We start from the raw sequence: 6,805 nt of genomic DNA on the forward strand, positions 1-6,805 counted from the left end.
TTCAATCACTCACACGGCATGTGTTCAACTCATTAGACAAATCTATGTTTGGCCATTGTACCCATGAGCATTAAAATTTATAATTTGACTAACTTAAACCCTTTTCTTCAACAATTCTTCCTAAAACCTAAAGGCTATAACCCAATCTCATCCTTTAACTAAAACCGAATGCTCAAACCATCACCAAAATTTCAAAATTTTGACATGGGTTATGTAAGAAATTAGCTAATCAACTAGAAACAAGCTTAAAATTTAAAAAAATCTAGCACAACTTACTAACCTCCCTTAAGCTTAAAGTGACCGAAACCTTCTCTTCTTTCTTTCTTCAATTCGGCCAAGAAGAATAAAAAGGATGAAGCTTTTTTTTTTCTTCTAGTTACCGCAAAATGGGGGAGCAAGGATGAAACAACTTTGGTTTCTCCTCCCACTCCCCTCATATTTTATTGTTCTTAACACAACATGTTATCACCAAATGTTTATAATATGTTTTACCCATCACATTTTGTCTATCCTCATTGTCATGGCCGGCCACTACTATCAAAGTGGGGAAATTGACATGCAAGTCCACCCTTTTGATTACATGCACTAATAGATCCTTATAGATTAACTTATCACATTTCAAAAGTGTCACACATAAGTCCTATTAACTAAATTCACATGCAATTAACTAAATCGAAGCTTAAAACTTTCACACACTCATATTCACATATTTTAGACAATAAATATTATACTCAAATACTTCGGTGACTCGGTTTAGCGGTCCCGAAACCACTTTCTGACCAGGGTCAATTTAGGGCTGTAACGCCCCCACGCCCGAGACCGTCGCCGGAGTCGAGTATGAGGTGTTACTACGCTTAATTTAACATATTTAGAACTTTGGATTATTTATTTCTACATTCACAGCTTTTAAGCTACTTGCATCACAGTCACAAGAAAAATCATATCTCGAGTTACGAAACTCAAAATCAAGATCCGTAAATTTTCCATAAATCTAGACTCATATACCTATCTACTAATTTTTTTCTAGAATTTTTGCTTGGGCCAATTAGTAGAGTTTATTAGTTAAAATTACCCCTATTTCAGGAATTGACTGGTCTGACCTCTGTTTACTACGAACCACATTTCTCTCTGTAAAAAATTCATATGACTATGAGGTTTATTTCTAATGAAACTAGACTCAATAAGTATTCTGAGAATATAAAATACACTACCTAATTATATCTTTACAATTTATGGTGAATTTCTAAAGTTGGAATAGGGGATTCAGAAACTGCTATGACCCTGTTTCACTAAAATTCAAATATCTTGTAACATATAATTCTTTACCTGTTTCATTTGTTTCATGTGAAACTAGACATAATAAGCTTCAATTTGATATGTATCCATCACCAAGTTTAATTTCTATGATTTTTAGTAAATTTTTAAACTCGCATCAGTGTTGCTGCAGTATTATGTTTATGGCAAATTTCATCCCTTTTATGAGTTTTATGCACTAAGTATCTTAATAATTTTCCTTAACATAAATATAATCTAAACTAAATATTTTCATAATTTATCATTATCAAGCATTTCTTCAACCATTCCATCACCATACCATAAGATCATTTACACAAAAAAGTATATTGCTATACATGCCATACTTAAATTTACAAGCCATTACCAAAAGTCTTCCGGATAGTGTGACTGAGCCTTCGACCTATCCCGATTCCTGAGCTGGCTTGTCCAAAACTACAATGAGTAAGAAGGAGGGAGTAATCATAAATGCTTAGTAAGTTCATATGCAAATAATAAGTAACGTAACAAACAGTCATACCAATCAACATTAGCATGTATCACTAAAACACATATCACATTTTTAATCATTTTTCATCATCTTATTACCTTATCGTGGTTGTATCAATACTCAACCCGAGGGTTAAATTCATACCTGTCCAAAATAACCATTTCACATCACTCACCAATACTTCTCTTTACATCTCGAATATTCCTCCATTGAGTAGAACTTTACCCGTTGAACACATCGGAATATAATTCGGATACATGGATAATTGCATATAAGTGCCACATATTCAATCAAGCAATCATGTAACCCGCCCATAAGCGAACTCGGACTCAACTCAATGAGCTCGGGCGTTCGCACCCATACGTGAACTCGGACTCAACTCAACGAGTTCGGATGCCTAGTTACATCTCACGAACTCGGACTCAACTCAACGAGTTCGGACATTCGCATCCATAAGTGAACTCGGACTCAACTCAACGAGTTCGGATGCTCAACCATCCTAATGACATGTCACTTGTATCCTAATCTATTCCTAAGGTTCAAACGGGCTTTTCCCTCAAACACTTATCCTTGCCGTCTTCCGTAGAATGCCGAAATCAATACTCGGTAACAATTATATTTAACAAGTAGTTCACATAATTTACATATTATTTGAAATTAACCACAAAGCATACATTTCATAATAAAATTCAGCATAACATATAATTAACATCAATAACTTAAAAATAACCATTATGCTACATTATTTACACATGAACTTACCTTGGTACCAAAATACAAAGATTTTGCAATTTAGTCCACAATCTTTTCTTTTCCTCGATTGAGGTCGATTCCACGTCTTTCTTGATCTAAAATAACACATTTAGCTTATTTAATACTCACATTATCAAATTAATCCTTAACTCAAATTTTGGCAAAATTACAATTTTACCCCTAAACTTTTGCATATTTACATTTTGCCCCTAGGCTCGGGATTAAAATTTATTCCTTATTCTTATGTTTTACAACATGCTGATCACTTTTCTCTTCTATGGCAACATCAAATTCTCACTCTAACATGTACTTGTGACTATTAGGTATTTTTACCGATTAAGCCCTTTTACTCATTTTTGCTTTAAATCGAGTAGTACAAGTTGTCTAACATAATTTAAAACTTAATATTCTATCATAAAACATCAAAATACACAAATTTCACCTATGGGTATTTTTCCAAATATAAACCCTAGGTTAAATTATTGCTAACATAAGCTTTATCGAGTTACCGGGATCTCAAAATCGTAAAAATCATTAAAAACGGGGCTTGGAATCACTTACTATGGAGCTTGGAAGCTTGAAACAAACCCTAGCTATGGAGAACCCTTGAAATTTCGGCCTAATGCAGAAGATGGACAAAAATTGGCTTTTAATTTTGTTTTTAATTCATTTTAATAACTAAATGACCAAAATACCCTTACTACTAAACTTTCCAAAAATTCCTTCCATGTCCTAATTTTGTCCATGAACTTAAAATTGGTAAATTGCTATTTAAGACCTCCTCATTAATATTCCAAAACAATTTCATACTAAAAACTTCTAGAATGCAAGTTTTGCAACTTATTCGATTTAGTCCCTACTTTCAATTTAAGCACTTTAGGCATAGAATTTCATCATGAATTTTCACACAATCATGAAATCATATCATAAACCTAAAAATAATTATAAAATAATTATTTCTATCTCGGATTTATGGTCACGAAACCACTATTCCGATTAGGCCCTAATTCGGGATATTACAACTCTCCCCCCTTTAAGGATTTTCGTCCTCGAAAATCTTACTGGTAAACAGATGTGGGTATTGATTTCTCATAGTTTCTTCGGATTCCCATGTAGCTTCTTCTACTCCATGCCTTTGCCACAACACCTTCACAAGTGCAACATTTTTATTCCTTAGTTGTTTGACCTCTCGAGCTAAAATCTTAATCGGTTCTTCTTTGTAGGTCATATCTGGTTGTAGTTCAATTTCTGTCGGTAAACTACATGTGAAGGATCCGAACGATACCGACGTAACATAGATACGTGGAACACATCATGAATCTTCTCTAATTCAGGTGGTAATGCTAGCCGATATGCTACCGGTCCAACTTTTTCAATTACTTCATACGGCCCAATAAAACGCGGACTTAATTTGCCCTTCCGTCCAAATCTAAGGACTTTCTTCCACGGAGACACCTTTAAAAATACTTTATCACCAACTTGAAATTCAATGTCCTTTCGTTTTAGATCTGCATAAGATTTCTGTCTATCTGAAGCAGCTTTCAAACAATCTCGAATTACTTCACTTTTTCTTCAGTTTCTTTTATTAGATCAACTCCATAAATCTGATTTTCCTTGAGTTCAGTCCAATACAATGGTGTTCGACACTTACGACCATATAATGCTTCATAAGGTGCCATTTTCAAGCTCGTCTGATAACTATTATTGTAAGCAAATTCCACCAACGGTAAGTATCTTTCCCAACTTCCTTGAAATTCCAATACACAACATCTAAGCATATCTTCAAGAATCTGAATTATTCTTTCTGATTGTCCATCAGTTTGTGGATGAAAAGCAGTACTGAAATTTAACTTCGTACCTAACGCGTCTTGCAACTTTTGCCAAAACCGCGAGGTAAACCTTGGATCTCTATCTGAAATAATCGATGATGGTATTCCGTGTAATCTAACAATTTCTCTAATATACAGTTCAGCCAACTTGTTAAGAGAATAATCCGTACGTACCGGGATAAAATGAGCTGACTTAGTTAATCTGTCAACTATTACCCAGATGGCATCTTTCTTTCCCGGAGTCAATGGCAATCCTGAAACAAAATCCATAGTAATCCGATCCCATTTCCATTCAGGAACCATAATAGGCTGGAGTAATCCTGAAGGTACTTGGTGTTCAGCTTTCACCTGTTGACAAATTAAGCATTTGGACACAAACTCTGATATATCTCTTTTCATTCCATTCCACCAATACATTTTCTTCAAGTCATTATACATTTTCGTACTACCCGGATGAATCGAGAAATAACCACTATGTGCTTCCTGTAGGATCTTTTGAATCAGTTCCTCATTCTTCGATACACAAATCCGATTTTAAACATTAACACCCATCGAACCAATTTGAAATCTGACTCTGTATCAACTTCACACTGCTTTCTTTGGCTTGCAAATCTTGATCATCTTTCTGAGCTTCAGAAATCTCTTGTAAAAACTTCGGTTTACTCTTAGCTCTGCTAGAATCGAACCATCATCTGACACTTTCAACTGAGTGTTCATAACTCTCAAAGCAAACAACAACTTTCTCTCAAAGCATCAGCAACCACATTCACTTTTCCCGGATGATAATCAATAACAAGCTCGTAATCTTTCAATAATCCAACCATCTTCGCTGTCTAAATTCAAGTCTTTTTGTGACATCAAGTACTTAAGACTTTATGGTCGGTATATACCGACACTTTTCACCATACAAATAATGTCGCCAAAGCTTCAAAGCAAACACCACTGCAGCCAATTCCAAATCGTGAGTAGGATAATTCCTCTCATGAGGTTTTAACTGCCTCGAAGCATAAGCCACCACTTTTCCTTCTTACATGAGTACACACCCCAAACCATTTAGAGAAGCATCACTATACACCACAAATTCTTTACCTAATTCGGGTTGTACCAACACTGGTGCTTCAGTTAATAACTTTTTCAATTCTTCAAAACTCTGTTGACATTCTTCCGTCCATTCAAATTTAACATCCTTTCGGAGTAGTCTAGTCATAAGAGCAGCAATTATAGAAAATCCATTTACAAACCGCCGATAATACCCAGCTAGCCCCAAGAAACTTCTAACTTCAGTTACATTTTTCGGTGGTTTCCAATCAACAATGGCTGAAATTTTACTAGGATCAACCGTATACCATCACCTGAAACAATATGACCCAAAAATCCAACTTCCTGGAGCCAAAATTCACTTTTACTAAACTTAGCATACAGCTGCTTATCTCTCAAAGTTTGCAAAACTATCCTCAAATGCTCAGCATGCTCTGTCTCATCTTTTGAATAAATTAAAATATCATCTATAAACACCACAACAAATCTGTCCAAGTATGGTCGAAATATGCGATTCATTAAACCATAAACACAGCAGGAGCATTTGTCAACCCGAATGGCATAACTAAAAATTCATAATGATCGTACCTTGTTCTAAAAGCAGTTTTAGGCACATCCGACTCCTTTACCCGAAGTTGGTAATACCCAGATCTCAAGTCAATTTTGAAAACCATGTCGCTCCTTTTAGCTGATCAAACAAATCATCAATTCTTGCAACGGATACTTGTTTTTGATTGTCACCTTGTTTAACTGCCGATAATCAACACACAACCTCATAGAACCATCCTTCTTTTCACAAATAACACGGGAGCACCCCAAGGTGAAAAACTCGGTCTCACAAAACCTTTATCAGTCAACTCTTGCAACTGCGACTTTAATTCCTTCAACTCTGCTGGTGCCATTCTATACGGAGCAATCGAAATCGGAGCTATTCTCGGTATCAAATCAATACCAAATTCTACTTCCCTGACTGGAGGTAAACCCGACAATTCTTCTGGAAATACGTCCGCAAATTCACACACAACCGGCACTGATTCAACTTTCTTTTCAACTTCTTTTGTATTAATTACATACGCCAAATAAGCTTCATAACCCTTTCTCAATATCTTTGAGCCGACATTGAAGAAATCACACTAGGCAATGCCTCTGATTTATCTGATTCAACCCTCAGAGTTTCACCATTTTCACACTTTAATTCTATAACCTTTTCTTTGCAATTTATTTTAGCATCATGTAATGTCAACCAACCATACCCAAAATAACATCAAACTCATCAAACGGCAACAACATCAAGTCGGCCGAAAAGTAATGATCCCGAATCATTAAAGGACATTTCTTACATACTTTATCAACAGTCACACATTTGCCTAACGGATTCGACACTCTAATCATAAATTCTGTA

Source organism: Gossypium hirsutum, chromosome A06 (assembly GCF_007990345.1).
Source record: "Gossypium hirsutum isolate 1008001.06 chromosome A06, Gossypium_hirsutum_v2.1, whole genome shotgun sequence".
Taxonomy (NCBI): Eukaryota; Viridiplantae; Streptophyta; class Magnoliopsida; order Malvales; family Malvaceae; genus Gossypium; species Gossypium hirsutum.